Here is a 16,318-nt window from a genome sequence, read left to right on the forward strand (position 1 = left end):
AGGTCAAGGAGATCCACTGGTTGCAACTTAGCGGCAGAAAGTCTAAAATAATCACCTCATCCGGCAACTGTTTCTAACTCATCTGGGAACTGTTTCGCTGTTCTGTTCCCAGGTGATGATAAAACGATGTGATCGGCCATAAAAACTCTGTACCCCGGCTGTTCGGGGCCGCACTCTTATCAAGAGTGTTGGTCCCAATCGGTCGGCCTTGCCTCTCATTGCAATAAACTTTGTTGTGACTGTCACTGGTGCCCGTAGCATTCTGTTTCAGGAGAGGTGTGGATGCAACACTTTAGCTTCTGTTTGTCTGGGAAAGCCTTTATTTCACCTTCTATTCTGAATGACAGCCTTGATGGATAAAGGATTCTTGGCTGCATATTTTTCCTATCCAGCACATTGACTATTTCCTGCCACTTCCTTCTGGCCTGCTTAGTTTCAGTGGACAGGTCTGCTACTACCCTGATGTGCCTATCCTTGTAGGTTAAGGACCATTTGTCCCTAGCTGCTTTCAGAATTCTCTTTCTCTTTATATTTTGCCAGTTTCACTATGATATGGCATGGTGTTGACCTGTTTTTGTTGATTTTGAAGGGGGTTCTCTGTGCCTCTTGGACTTGGATGTCTGTTTCTTTCCCCAGATTAGGAAGTTCTCAGCTGTAATTTGTTCATATAAACCCTCTGTCCCTTTCTCTCACTCTTCTGGAATTCCTATGATATGGATATTGTTTCATTACATGAAATCACTTCACTTTCTAATTCTCCCCTCGTGATCTAGTAATTTCCTTTCCCTCTTTTTTTTCAGCTTCATCATTTTCCATAATTTTATCTTCTGTTTCACCTATTCTCTCCTGTGCTTCTTCCATCCTTGCTGTCCCTGTATCTAGTTTATTTTGCATCTTGTTATAGCATTTCTTAATTCATTGTGACTGGTTCTTAGGTCTTTGGCCTCTGCAGCAAGAGATTCTCTGCTGCTTCCATGCTTTTTTTAAGCCCAACTATTAGTCTTGTGACTGTTACTCTAAATTCTTGTTCAGATATATTGTTTATATCTGTTTTGAGCAATTCTCTGGATGTGATTTCTTCCTGAAATTTCTTTTGAGGAGAATTCTTCTGTTTTGTCATTTTGGCTAAGTTTCTGTCTTTTGTGTGTTTTGATAGCTTGTTTTGTGTCCTGCACCTGTGAGTACTACTATATTAAAAAAGGATCATACACTGTCCAGGGCCTGGCACTTCAGGAAGTGTTTTTGGTGTATGTTGCATGCACTCAGTTGTTGCATTTGGGCTGCTGTATCCCACTGGTCAGTCCTCTGCAAAGCTCCTCCTTGATTGTAGTGGTGGAGTGTTTGGATCTTCAACCATGTGTGCTTTGATTTGTTTGTTGAAGTGACCCTGGAAAATAAGGAAAGGGGGGAGGGGAAACCTGATCCCTTGAAAAGAGAAAAGTGAAAGGGGAGAAAAGAAGACTGAAGAGAGAGTCAAAAAAACTCTATAAGGCTAAATCCAGAGAAAGAGAAAAGAAAAAAAAGGAAGAAGAGATAGACAAGGTATAAAAAGAATAGTGTAAAAATGCCTGATCAAATTTATATTTATCTATCTAATAAACAGTCAGACACTATGAACCTGATTCCAAAAGAAAAAAACAAGAGGGTAGAAAGAAAAAGCAAAGAAAAAGACAAACAGACAAACAAGCAAACAAAACCAAAAAAACCAGTTGTCTGTTGGGGCCTGGGACCGGTGGCTGTGCTGATCTGGAGGAGAAGCTGGTTGTTGGGTCAGTGTCAGTCTTCCTCCAGCTGATAAGCAGTTGCCAGGGCACAGAGGGGCGGAGTTTGGTGTAAGTGCGTCCTGTTTCCACTGGGGGCTGCTGCATTGCTCTCTGAAGTCCCACTCTGAAGTGTTAGTGTGGGGGAGAAACATGGTGAGACCCTAATCTCTCCTCCCCTGACTGGTGTCTCAAACCACACTGTTCAGGTAGCCCTCACAGAATAGCCTAGAAGTTCAGCTTGCTCTGCTCCACAGTCTCTCTCCTGCCTTCTAGGCACTTGGCTGGGATTCAAAACCTGAAGTCTTAAAGGACCCTGCACCATGTGGACCCTGCACTATCAGGACCCTGTTCTGGTGAAGTACCACTCAGCCCTGCTGATACAAGGCCTTTGGCTGGCACCTGCAGGGTCCTTTGCCCTTGGGGAGGCAATAAACCTTCTTCCCACAGTTCTGGAGGAAGGGGACTGTGCTCTCTCAGTGTGCCCCTGAGATCACTACCGTTCTCCGGGTGGCTCCCTCCTTCCCAGGAGTGTGCACACAGCTCTGGCTTTGCCAGAGCAAGTCCCACACTTTTGAAACCTCTGAGTTTTAGCTCCTAAGGCTGGTTGCAAAATAGAAACTGGCACTCTCTGTATTTCTCGTTCCCCAGTCCACGGTGTGGAGAGGTTTTTCTCCTGTGTTAACTCCATACCACAATTTCACAACCCCTCTCTTTCTCTCCCTTTTGTCTTTCCACAGAAGGGGTTCCCTCCCTTCTGTGCGGACATGGCCATTTTATCTCCTCCAATTCACATACACTCACCTCTATCCCGCCAAGCTGTCTCCCCCCAGCTGTAGAGATCTTTCTGCCACTCCGCAGATCGATTTCTTGGGTGTTCCAAGTGTTCTGACCTCAATACAGCTGTGTTTGAGGGACGAGGAAAATCCTGGTTTCCCTACTTCTCCATCTTTTTTCTGCCCCTCTTCAGTGTTTTTATTTAGATTTATGGTCCATTCTGAGTTTGTTTGTATGTAGGTATCAATTATTTTTAAGGTCTATTCATTTTGAGAAAGAGAGGTTGCTTGTGCATGCATTCAAGCAAGTGGGGGAGGGGCAGAGAGAGAGGTAGAGAGAGTCTCAGGCAGGCTGTACACTGTCTGGCAGAGCCCAATGCGGGGCTCGAACCCACCATGAGATCATGACCTGAGCCAAAGTCAGATGCTCAACTGACTGAGCCATCCAGGTGCCCCCTGAGTTAATTTTTATAGAAAGTGTAAACTGTAGGTCATGAAGATTCATTTGCTTTTTTTTTGAACACATTAAATCCTGATTGTTCCAATACCATTTGTTAAAAAAGACATCCTTTCTCCACTGAATTGCCTTTAACACCTTTGTAAAAAAAATCAGTTGGTGATATTTGTTTGGGTCTGTTTGTGGATTCTATTCTGCACCCTTGATGTATGTGCTTTACTTTTTTTTTTTAAGCTTATTTATTTGTTTTGAGAAAGGAGGAGAAGGGGTAGAGAGAGAAGGAGAGTGAATCTCAAGTAGGCTCTGTGCTGTCAGCATGGAGTCTGATGCCGGGCTCAGTCTCACAAACCATAAGATCCTGACCTGAGCTTAAATCAAGAGTCAGACACTTAATGGACTGAGCCACCTAGGTACCCCAGTGCCTGTCGTTTTCTAATACCATACTGTCTTGCTTACTGTAGCTTTATAGTAAATCTTAAAATCAGGTACTGTACTGTGATTCCTCCAAATTTATCCGCTTTTTTTCTGAATTGTTATAATGAATCTAGGTTTTTTTGCCCATATTTAAATTTAGAATCAACTTGTCTATATCAATAAGAATATACTGGGGATTTTATTGGAACTGCAAGAAGTTTAAAGATTTATTTCGAGAGACTTGACGTCTTTAGTATATTGAGTATTATAATTCATGAATATGGTATGTTTATTTATTTAGGTTTTTGAATTTTTATCAGTATTTAAAATTTTTCTGCCTAAGACCTGGACACATTTTATTAAATTTATTAAATTTATGCCTTAGTATTTCCTTTTCAAAAAGACTATTATAATTGGTTTTGTTTTTATTTTGTTTTTATTTTTTATTAAAAAAATTTTTTTTACATTTATTCATTTTTGATAGAGACAGAGCATAAGTGGGGGAGGGGCAGAGAGAGAAGGAGACACAGAATAGGAAGCAGGCTCCAGGCTTCGAGCTGTCAGCACAAAGCCTGACGCGGGGCCTAAACCCACAAACCGCAAGACCGTGACCCGAGCCGAAGCCTGATGCCCAACCAACTGAGCCACTCAGGCGCCCCTAATTGGTTTTGTTTTTAAAATTTTTGTTTCGAATTCTTCATTGCTAGTACTCAGAAATATGTTGAATTTGTATGTTGACCATGTAACCTATTATCCTGTAACCTTACTAAACTTACTAGTTGTAAGAGATTAAAAAAAAAAAAAAAACCTTGGGATTTTCCATGTAGATAATCATGTCATCTGAAAAAAAGGACAGTTTTATTCTTTTTCTTGCCTTACTGCACTGCCTAGGACTTCCAATATAATGTTGAATAGGAGTGGTAGTGAGAGTGGACATCCTTGCCTTATTCCCATCTCAGGAAGAAAGCATTCACACTTTCCTAATTAAGTACAATGGTTTTATGTAGATATCTTTTATCAGATTGAGGAAGTTTCCTTCTGTGCTTAGTTTGCCAAGAGCTTTTACCATGAATGAATGTAGAATTTTGTTAAATGATTTTTCTACATCAATTAATAAGATCATGTGGTTTTTCTTTTTCAGACTGTTAATATAATGGGTTATATTGATTGATTTTCTAATGTTGAACAGGCTTGCATATTTGGAATTAATTCCACTTGGTCATGGTGTACAATTCTTTTTACACATTGCCACATTTGATTTGCTCATATTTTTTTGAGAACTTTTGTGCCTAAGTTCCTGAGATACCTATCTATAACTTGCTTGCTTATTTGCTTTTCTTCTCTTGCTTCTCCCTTTTTGGGGGAAAACTACCCTTGTCTAGTTTTGGCATCAGGGTAATACAAGCCTCATTAAATGAGATGGGAAGTATTTCCTCCTTTCTCGTTTTCTGGAAAGCAGTGTGTAAAATACATGTTAATTCTTTCTTAAATGTTTGGTAGAATTCTCCAGTGAAATCATCTTGGCCTGGAATTTTTTTTTTCAAAAAGTTCTATAAAAAAGGAACCCTGTTGGGGCTCCTGGGTGGCTCAGTTGGTTAAGCGTCCAGCTTCGGCTCAGGTCATGATCTCACAGTCTGTGAGTTCGAGCCCCACATCAGGCTCTGTGCTGCCAGTTCAGAGCCTGGAGCCTGTTTCAGATTCTGTGTCTCCCTCTCTCTCTGACCCTCCCCCGTTCATGCTCTGTCTCTCTCTGTCTCAAAAATAAATAAACGTTAAAAAAAACAAGACTGCAGATTAAATTTTTAAAATTAATATAGGAATATTCAGGTGATATATTTTATCTATTGGGTGAGTTTGGTAGCTTGTGGTTTTCAAAGGAATCGGTCCATTTCATCAAAATTGAATTTATGTGTATAATATGTTCCAAATATTTCCCATCTTTTTAATGTCTGTAAGGTCTACTGTGGTATATCTTTCATTCCTACATTGGAAATTTGTGTTTTTTCTTTCTTTCTCTCTCTCTTTTTGGTCAATATTGCTAGAAGTTTGTCAATTTTATTGATCTTTTCAAACACCAGATTTGGTTTTATAGATTTCCTCTATTTTTTGTTTTTAATTTCATTGACTTTTGCTCTAATATTTATTATTTCTTTTCTCTGCTTGCTTTGGGTTTGCTTTGCTCTTCTTTCTTTGTTCCCTCGTCCCCACCCCTCCCCCTCCAGACTTAGTTCTTTATTGATCTATCTGCAAGTTCACTGATCTTTTCCTTTGTAGCCTCCTATATACTGTTAAACAAATCCAGTAAATTTTTATTTAGTATATTTTCTTTTTCAGTTCTATATTTTCTATTTATTTATTTATAATTTATTTATTTTTGAGATAGAGACAGAGTGTGAGTGGGGGAGGGGCAGAGAGAGAAGGAGACACAGAATCAGAAGCAGGCTCCAGTCTCTGAGCTGTCAGCACAGAGCCTGACCTGGGGGCTCGAACCCACAAACTGCGAGATAATGACCTGAGCTGAAGTGGAACGTTTAACCAACTGAGCCACCCAGGCACCCCAATTTATTTTTATTTTTTGATGTTTATTTATTTTTGAGAGAGAGGGAGAGCACATGTGGGGGAGGGGCAGAGAGTGAGAGGGAGACAGAGGATCCGAAGTAGGCTCTTTCCTGAGAGCAGAGAGCCTGATGTGGGGCTCGAACCTGCAAACTGTGAGATGATGACCTGAGCCAAAGTTGGAGGCTTAACCAACTGAGCCACCTAGGTGCTCCCCCATTTTTTTTTTAAGTTTATTTATTTATTTTGAGAGAGAGAGAGTGCATGAGTGCGAGTTAGGAAGGGGCAGAGAGAATTCCAAGCAGGCTCTGCACTGTCCACATGGAGCCAGACTCTCAAACCCAGGAACCCTGAAACCACGGCCTGAGCTGAAATCAAGAGTCAGATGCTTAACTAACTGAGCCACCCAGACGCCCCTATATTTTTTGTTTAAAAAGCTTCCATTTCCTCCTGAGGTTTTTCATTTAGGCAACCAATTATGACAATGTTTTCCTTTAGGTCTTTGAATATATTTAGCTTCATTGCTTTAAAGCCTTGTATGGTAATTGTAACATCTCTGTTATCTTGGAGTCTATTCTATTGCCTTTCCCCCCTTGATTGTGGGTTACATTTTCCTGTGTCTTAGAAAGTCTTAATTTTTGATTTTATATTGTATATTTTGGACATTTGGGGTTGGATATTTTAGGGACATAGGTTCCATTATTTTTTTCTAAAGAATGTTTACATTCGTTCTATCAGGAAATTAAAATACTGGCCGATTGCCTTGTACTTATGGTGTCTTGATATTATACTTTGTGAGGTCTCAGCAGGCCCTGAGAGGGCTTTACAAGGCACCTAGGAGACATACTGGAACCTGAGCCACTCTGGGCTAAATTCCCCAGACCGAGCCAAACACCCATGTCCGTCCCACTCTCTCCTCCCTTCTGACCTCTCAAACAAACCCTCTGAGGTCTTGGTCCCTTAGTTTCATTCTCACCTCTCAGTTTTAGAGCAAATACTTTGTTCTGGGACATAATGTTTACTTCTAAACTGTGGTCCTTCTGGGGTTTTAGTGGAAGGCTTAAGATGTGGACCAAACCCCTCTACTTTGACAAGATTCTTATGACAAACTCTGCTCTGTGGTGGACAGCAGCTGAAATCTCTGTTCAGCTGTTTTTAGCCTTCCACCTGCAAATAACAGAGGGCTCAACTGCACTGGCTTAAATAAATAGGAGTTTATTCATTTTTTAAAAGAAATGTAGAGATGGATGGCTGCTGCTATTGGGAACCATGGTGCAATCATTTCATAGCTGGGTTGTTGTCATTCTTTCGGTTTTTCTTCGTGGCTGCAAGATGACTGCTGTACCTCCACTAATCTCATTAATATTAGAGGCTGGAAGAAATAGAAAGGGATTAGGCCAGCAATGTTGTTCTCTTCATATTAGGAAAGTAAAAGCCAGCAACCTACTCAGCATGTTTCTGTATGAATTTCACTACTCAAATCAGGAATGCATGGTCACCCTAAGTTGAAGGGAAACTGAGAGGATGGATTACAGGATTTCACGATTGGCTGACTAGTTAGAAACTTCAGATAACTTAAAAAAAATTTTTTTTAATGTTTATTTATTTTTGAGAGAGAAAGAGAGAGTCAGAGCGCAAGCAGGGGAGGGGCAGACACAATCTGAAGCAGGCTCCAGGCTCCAGGATGTCAGCATAGAGCCTGACACAGGGCTCGAACTCACAAACTGTGAGATCGTGACCTGAGCCGAAGTTGGATGCTTAACCAATTGAGCCACCCAGGCGCCCCTAGGTAACTTTTTTGATATTTAATCATTTATCTTAGTAATATGAGGCATTTATTTATTTTAAATTTTTATTATTTATTTTTTTATTGCACTATAACATATATTAGTTTTGGTGTACAACATAATGATTTGATATTTGTATATATTGTGAAATCACTAGAATAAATCTAGTTAATATCCATCACCATTACATAGTTATAGTTTTTTTATTATGATGAGAACTTTTTAAATCCATGATTCGAAGTTTGGAATTTTCAGCCTTGTCCCTCATTCTCTTGAGAAGAGAGAAGGGCTGAAAATGGTGTTAATGATCGATCATGCCTATGTATGAAAGCTCCATAAAATCCCCAAAGTACTGGGTTTGAAGAGCTTCCAGGTTGGTGAACAGATCCACACGGGGAGGGTGATATACCCAACTCTATAGGAACAGAAGCTCCTGTGCTTGGGACCCTCCCAGACTTCGTTACACTATGTACACTTCATCTGGTTGTTCATCTGTATCCTGTAGTAAGCTGGTAAATGTTAGTGTTGAGTTCTGTGAGCTGCTTTAGCAAATTAATTAAACCTAAGGAGGCGGGGGTGGGGGGGAGTGGATGGCGGGCATTGGAACCTCTGCTCTATAGCCAATTGGTCAGAAGCACAGAGGATAACCCGAGCTTGCAGCTCCTATCTAAGTGTGTGGGGGCGGGGGGGGGGGGGGGAGGCGGGGGAGGGCAGCCTTGTGGGACTGAGTCCTTAACCTGTGGGATATTATGCTTTGAGAACACAGTGTCAGAATTGAGTTAAATTATAGGGTGCCCAGCTAGTGTTGCAGAGATTGTTTGGTGTGGGGTAAAACTTCCGCATTTGATGACTAGAAGTCAACTGTTTAGGGCAAGTAGTAAAAAACAACACAGGAGGAAAGAATTGGGTTTTCCCTACATAGGAAGGAAAAAAAAAAAACAACCCAAAAAAACAACCCTGAGTTTTTTCTGTTTTGATTACATACCTATAACTTATTTATTTTATAACTGGATGTTTGTACCTTTTGGCCACCTCCACCTATTTCACCCTTCCCCCACTCCTAAAGCATTTAGTTTTAATTGACTTGCAAATCATTAAAAAATTAATAAATGTTTTTAAACTAATCTCAACTACTATAAAATCAAATAAAGTAGAAAGGTAAATTTTTCACTCCTTTTACTCTCCTTGATTAATTGCTCCCCACAATTACTATTGACATACACAGAGGTTTTTCTTCTTTCAGAAATGAGAATCAAACAATATATATTGTTCTGCAACCTGCTTCATTCACAGGACATATCATAGACCTATTTCCATGCTGTGACTTATTTTGAATGTTATTTTTAATGTTGACATTAAATTGTATTTTCTTTATATTATTTTAAAACATTTGTATATTTTTATGTATCAGTATTTAATGTGTTGATAAAAAATATTGTGTCTCATAAAATATATACACACAAATATAAAAATCTGTATACTCACTGCCATTAAGTAACTCTATAATCTCTTCTCAGTCTCATTTTCTTTCCTGTATCCAGAGGTAACTACCTTCCTGAATTTTATGTTGTAAGTTATCACTTATGATATTAAATGATACTCTCTTTTTTAAGTTTCTGTCAATGTCTGTATGCATACAGTATTGTTGTGAATATTCTTATATGTGATTCCTGCTACTTATGTGCAAGAGTTTCTTCTGAGTACGTTTCTGAGGTGGAATTTCTGGGTCATAGAAAATGTGCATGTTCAATATCATACTGTTTCTAGAGTGATCCAATTTACTCTATTTTAGAAGCCTATTTTAGTAGCATTGAATTATTTTTTAAAAAGTACATGATTCTAACATAGTTAATCATCAGACAATATATGAGCTTATAAAAATGTGATCTATAGGAAACCTCTCAGGAACACTACTAGAATTACCTGAATTGCTTTTTACTAACCAATTATAATTAAAACTTTGCAAATAATTTGCTAATGTTTTTATTATATTGCATATACAATGCAATGGTTCACATGTGCTATTTAACGTTATTCCAGAAGAACAACAATGAAGCATAATGTAATCTATTTGTATAGTTATGCTTTGTCCAGCAACATTACTTCATGATTGTTACATGCATGTATCTAGGACCACCCATTAGCTTCCTCAGGACTTTTTTTTTTCTTTTTTTAAAAATGTGGTTTTTGTCTACAACACTGCCCCCTCATGACCACAAGTGTTAGTACAGGTGTGAATGTGAGGTAGGTAGAGACAGTGAATAGCTGACAGATTTTATTTATTCAGTACAAATATTTTATTTGAAATGTCTTTAATTTTAAACATCTATGAAGTATGAATAATAGCAGAAATTAATTCTACCTTTTTACATTATTGTACTTGGGTTTCTTTTCCCCTAGAAATACTCAACTACCATTTATACTTGTATACAAATACTTGGTGTTAAAAAAAAATTTTTTTTAATTTATGTTTATTTATTTTTGAGAGAGAGAAAGAAAGAGTGCGAGCAGGGGAGGGACAGAGAGAGAGAGAGGGAGACACGGAATCAGTAGCAGGCCCCAGGCTGGGAGCTGTCAGCACGGAGCCCCACGAGGGGCTCCAACTCAGGGACCTGGAGATCATGACCTGAGCCAAAGTCAGTCGCCCAACCCACTGAGCCACCCAGGCACCCCCCCCCCCTTTTTTTTTTAATTTTTTAAAAATGTATTTATTTTTGAGAGAGACAGACAGAACAAATATTTGGTGTTCAACATCTTGTTTCTTTTATTATACTTATTTCTAAATTACATACTACAAAATATAAACAGGTTCTTGACTAGATCGTTCTTTTAGGCCCCCTTATTTTGCCCTCCCTCATTAATTGTATCATTTTTTTACCTCATATTTCAACATTTATTTATTTTTGAGAGGCACAGAGAGACAGCACAAGTGGGGTTGGGCCAGAGAGAGAATGAGACACAGAATCTGAAGCAGGCTCCGGGCTCTGGGCTGTCAGCACAGAGCCCCACGCCAACCCACAAACCGTGAGATCATGACCTCGGCCGAAGTCCGATGCTTAACCGACTGAGCCACCCAGGCGCCCCATTTTTTACCTCATATTTCAAAACATCAAAATTCCTTCTCCCCATCCTTCATCAGAACCATCTTTGGCAGATCTGGGAGAAATTAAACCAGGTGTGCCCCAAACCTGTTTTGGCACAATGTTTCTTACAAATGAAATCTGAAAATACTGAACTTCAAGGGCACAACTGAGCAAAGACAGCACTCTTGCTTCTGGATAGAATTGTGTTGAGAGGTTCTGTAGCAGCCGGCAGAGAAGCCGTGACCAAGTGTCCCGCTCCAGCAATAGCGCCCCCTCTGCCTGAGTGACCACTTGGAAGGAGTCTGCAGAACTGTCCGCATCTGAGGTTTCAGGCTGTGTTTGTTCTAAGGTGGGACCTCACTGCCCAGCTCCCGCGGGTTGAGCCAAAGGTTAATGTCTGGAGGTGCTCACCCCTTATTTATTGTAGTCAACTTAAAAGTAGCTCGGCAAGTGACACCTAGAAGAAAATAAGATGACAAGGAAAAAAGAATGTAAAGACTCATTTTGTTACGATTTTTTATATTTTAGTTGCGAATATAAGTAGTTTCGCTTTTGGTAATACACGTTTTTGGTTTAAAAAAATTTTTTTTATGTTTGTTCATTTTTGAAAGACAGAGAGAGAGAGAGAGACAGAGCACAAGCAGGGGTGGGGCGGAGAGAGAGGGGGACACAGAATCTGAAGCAGGCTCCAGGCTCTGAGCTGTCAGCACAGAGCGGGACGCGGCGCTCGAACTCACGAACCGCGAGATCACGACCTGAGCTGAAGTCGGATGCTCAACCGACTGAGCCACCCAGGCGCCCCGATAATACATGTTTTTTAATTGAAATATAGTTGACTCACAATACGAATATAAGTCGTTACCGAAATTCTCTTGAGACCTACATTGCTACAAGAGCATAAGGTCAAACGCGGATTCAAAAAAGGTTCCGAAGGAGATTTCATTAATTGCAAAATTAGCGCAGAGGTCCCCGGCTTCTCTCACAACCCTCCTCCCAAGCGCCGGCGGCGCGGAGGGCCCCGAAGGTAGCCTCTTGCCCCTCCCGCGCAAAGTGGAGGTGGCGAGGCTCGCGGCTCTGCGGAAAAAACGTCCACCTCGCGCTGCAAGTCTAGGGCCGCAGGCGCTGAGCCCCCGCAGTGAGGAGGGGCGGGCTCAGGGAGCCCCTCCCAGGGGGCGGGGCCAAGGGCTTCTCCCCAGCACCGCTGTGCAGAGTCTGAATCTCCAGGGTCTCCAGTTTAGAGAAGCCTATGCAAAGCCTAGCAGAAGCCAAGGTGCTTATCAGCAGATCTCTTATGATTGTTTGGTAAAAGCTCTGCGGGTCTGCACAGGTCGCCTCCCTCGGAGCTCGGCGACTGAACGTCGGAGCCGGCCCTCGGCCCCCCCTGCAGTCGGAAGGTTACAGCAGCGGGAGCCAGAGAGGCGGTGGCGGCGGCCCAGGAAGGAGCAGCAGCGCCCGGGTGAGTCTGGGCATGTGTTTATCTCTCCGTGTGCCCAACTTTATGATTTACCCGCCTTCCTTTTCCACATCCAGGGCCTCTGATTCTACGTGTGTTTTTCTTAATCGGCGTAGGTAAAATGGTTCATGGGATTTCAAGACTTTCTTTTCCTCAATTTACTTTTGAGTAGTTTTCCCTTGTTTTATGTCACTGTTACCAAACGGCATGAATGAATGATGCAATCCTGCATAGGAGAGTCATCAGTACAAGATTAGGAAAATCTCCGAAATTTAGTGTTGCAGTGTTTGACTTTGTCATTTTCTCTCCCATCAGAATTAGAATCTTAAGTAAGTACCTACCAGATACATGTTGTAAAGGTACAACTTCAAGCTGGGAATTAAATCATTCATTCATTCATTAAACTTATTTACTATGTTTTCTTTATAAGTGACTTGCATATTGTAGTTACTCTTGAAATATTTGACTGACCGGTATTGGAATGAGGATCGGGGAAGAAAATGATAAAATGCAGATTTCTAGATTTTATTACATCTACCTGGTAGGTTTTCAATATAATAATAGTGCTATCACTTTCATGTTGCTGAAATAAAGTAGTCAGGACGTTTTAAGTTTTCAGATAATTTGATTCATGCCTAATAATTTTTAAAGTTAATGTTTTCTTGATATATAATTCAATGCAATAATATGCACCCCCTTTAAGTGTACATTTTGATTAATTTTGACAATTGCACACACACTTTTAATCACCAGCACAATATAACACTTCCGTCACCCCTGAAAATTTCCTAAAACCATTTTGCAGTCAGATCTCCCCACCCTTAGCCCTACTGACCTGATTTTTGTCATTGTAGCATTTGTTTGTATTTTCTAGTGTTTTGTATAAATGGAATTATATTCTTTTGTGTCAGGCTTCTTTTGGTATAAAAGGTTTTTATATTTATCCCCATTTTTGGCATGCAGCACTAATTCCTTTCTTTTTGTTGCTGAGTAGCATTCCATCGTAAGGATATACCACAATTTGTTCATCCATTTATCTGTTGATGGACACTCTAGTTTGGGGCTTTCACGAATAAAGCGCTCTTTGATTGCTCTTGGATAAATCTCCAGGGTGGGATTGCTGAGTCTTATGGTAGGTAGTTTCTTTATTTTAAGAAACTGCCAAAATGTTTTCCAAAATGGTCGTACCATTTTCTATCCCTGCCAGCAGTGTATTAGAGAGTTCAGTTTTTCCAGGTCCTCACCAATACTTGGTGTGTGCAGTCTTTTTTGTTTTAGTCATTTGCCTTTTGAGTTTATCTGCATACCTTCTTTTTTGGAATGTCTATTCAAATATTTTGTTCATATTTTATTATAAGTTTTTCGTGTTATTACTGTGTTGTAAGAGTTCTTTATTCTGGGTACAAGTGCTTTGTCAAATATGTGTACTGTAAACATTTTCTCCCATTCTGTGGCTTGCCTTTTCCTTTTCTTTTTTTTTTTTTTTCTATCATGAAAAAGCTTTTGAAGAGCTTTAATCTTGATGAAGTTCATTCTATCACGTTTTCCTTTCATTATTCATGTTTTTGGGGTGTTAAGAAAGTTTTGCCTACCTCAAAGCTGTTGTGTTAGCTATGTATTGCTGTATAACAAATTACCCCCAAACTTGGGAGCTTAAAACAACAAATATTTATTTTCTCAGTTTCTGGGGGTTAAAATTCTGGGAGCAGCTTAGCTGGGTGGTTCTGGTTTAGGATTTTTTAAGCGGTCACAGTTGGCCAAGGTGAACTCACCTAATGGTGTATTGGAGAAGATCTGCTTCCTAGCCTGCTCACATAGTTGTTGGCAGGATTCAGTTCCTTGAGGGTTGTCGGACTGAGGGCCTCAGTTCCTTTCTGGCTGTTTGCTGGGGGCCCCTTAAGTTCTGCCACACAGGCCTCACCATAGGCCCCCACCAATGTGGCAGCTGTCTTTCCTTAGAGTAAGGGAGAGGCTGGGGCATGATGGAAGCCACATTCATTTTCGTTTTTGAAATTAACTAAAAAACTTGGATGAGAGAAAGGGTACACAACCTTTTTTGAGTTCAGTAAGGACTGTATTTTGAGCCTTCTGTATTTTGAGCCTTCCCTTTCAATCTCTTTGCTTTTTCTTGACTCATCTTATTTCTTTTATCTTTTTTTTTTCTTCTGAGATTTAGCATTGTTGTCTACTTTTTAAAAAATGATGAGGTTATTTTTTTAATGTTTATTTATTTTGAGAGAGAGTGTGTGCAAGCGTGTGCGCATGAGAATGGGGGAGGGGCAGAGAGAGAGACAGTGCAGAACCTGACTCGGGGGCTCCATCCTACAAACTGAGATCATGACCAGAGCCAAAATCGAGAGTCGGATGCTCAACCGAGATGCTTCTATTTACAGTTTTGATTATGAGGAATTTAATTCAAAATTGCTGACTTTGTTCCCTTGTTATTGGGTAGCCAGACTCTTCTGTGACTGTTCTTGGAATATTGGAGACTTTGTTTCTTCGTTTTGAAGACAGCTGGGTCTGTTTTGTAGTCTGTTAATGTACCTAAGTCAGCTTCCCTGTCTTTGCATTTTGTTCTCTCAGTAGATCCTCTTTTCTTCCCTTGCCTCTGTGTTCTGCTGATCTGGTGTAGGTGATTTCCTGTCAGACCTGAAGCTTTTGCAGAATCAAAGCCAGAGAAAAGTGTGTGTACTCCTCTGCAGTCCTGAAAGGAGGCAGAAGTCCAGGGTCTTGCAAGGGAAGCAGTCTTAGGGAACTTTGCATCTGACCTGTCTTTGTACCAGTCCTACCAGCTGGGAGAGTGAAGCTAGACAGTTTCTTTCTTCTTTGAGTCTGAACCTTGATGTTCATTTCCTTCTTCTTTCTTTCTAGGCTCTTGCTCTTGCAGAACTCCCAAGATCTCATAAAGAAATTTGTAGTCAAAACTTTATGCTGCATTTTTATTCAGTAAAGAAGCAGGAAGAGAAGAGTGTCATTTCCTAGGAATCCAGCACTGGAGAAACGTGAGTCTGATTTGTTTTTTGTTGCTGTTAATTTGTTTATCAGTGATCAGTTTCCTCTTCACCGGAATAAAATTGTGCACTGTAATGTATGTGGGGTACATAAAATCTCAGGTTCCCCAGAACAGCAGTTCCTTTTTTTTTTTTTTTTAATCATAAATGCATTGGCCAGAAACCCTACGCTTAGTTACTGGAGGGCCTTTGACTCTTCACTGATCCAGAAGCTTCTCAGGCTCCATTGGTGCATTGTTGCAGTGCCCAGAGGGCCTGAAACAGACTCACCCCTCTTACCAAAAGTGACATCCATTTAAGCCTAGTAAGTTTTGTTCTCTTGGATGTGCTTGACCTCCGTAACCTCTGTACCAACTTGTATTTGTTCTTACACAAGTGAAGGTAAGAGGTCAATCCTAACAAAAGAGTAAGTTGGTGAAGGTGATCTTGGGTGCCTCTCATGGGATACATAGATGAAGAAGTTCAAACAGTTTTTGTGGAGAGGTTTTTCCCTCTTATCCAAAATCAGAGCTCCTAAGGCTGGCCCTGAAGGAAAACATACTTTTGTACTTTTGGAGCTGGGGGTGAGAAGGGGTTGTCAGCAGAGGCTTCTTTACCATTGGCCCCATGTTTCCCCAAGATGGACCAGCTGGGGGTCAGGCGGACAGGAGACCTGTTCTGACCCGCAGAAGGGCAGTGGTTCATTGCTCAGGACTGGGCCTGGGAGCTGCCATGTCAAAGCACATACCCTTCTGCTAGGATTTCTTCCACCTCCAGCGCTGTTCCCCTCCCCACAAAGGCCAGATGTGAGGGATCCAGAGTTCATTCTCTAGCAATGATTTTTTTGTGTGTAAAATTCTAATGTACACAATTTACTTTGAAGCACCTTAACTTAGCAGATTTTTCCTCCCTCTAGCTATGAGAAATTTGAATAAGTGTGAATTGTGAGCCACTCCTGGTGGAGACCATGAAAAAACAGGCAGCCAGAAGTGAACAAGGAGGCAGGGCATTTTACAGTGCTGGCCATTTGTTCTAAGGTCTA

General features: G+C 40.7%; 1 protein-coding gene across 4 annotated transcripts in view; it reads left to right on the forward strand.

The window, feature by feature from the left end:
- Positions 1-16,318, forward strand: part of PSPH (phosphoserine phosphatase) — a 55,277-nt gene that overhangs the window by 23,162 nt on the left and 15,797 nt on the right. For 2 of the 4 annotated variants that reach the window (XM_042971301.1, XM_015536169.2), the window contains exons 2-3: positions 12,161-12,289; positions 15,158-15,288. The gene's annotated coding sequence lies outside the window, so the exon portion shown is untranslated. The remainder of the gene's footprint in view (positions 1-12,160; positions 12,290-15,157; positions 15,289-16,318) is intronic. The other 2 variants (XM_042971300.1, XM_042971299.1) reach the window with 2 other exon arrangements.

This window comes from Panthera tigris, chromosome E3 (assembly GCF_018350195.1).
Source record: "Panthera tigris isolate Pti1 chromosome E3, P.tigris_Pti1_mat1.1, whole genome shotgun sequence".
NCBI classification, from domain to species: domain Eukaryota; kingdom Metazoa; phylum Chordata; class Mammalia; order Carnivora; family Felidae; genus Panthera; species Panthera tigris.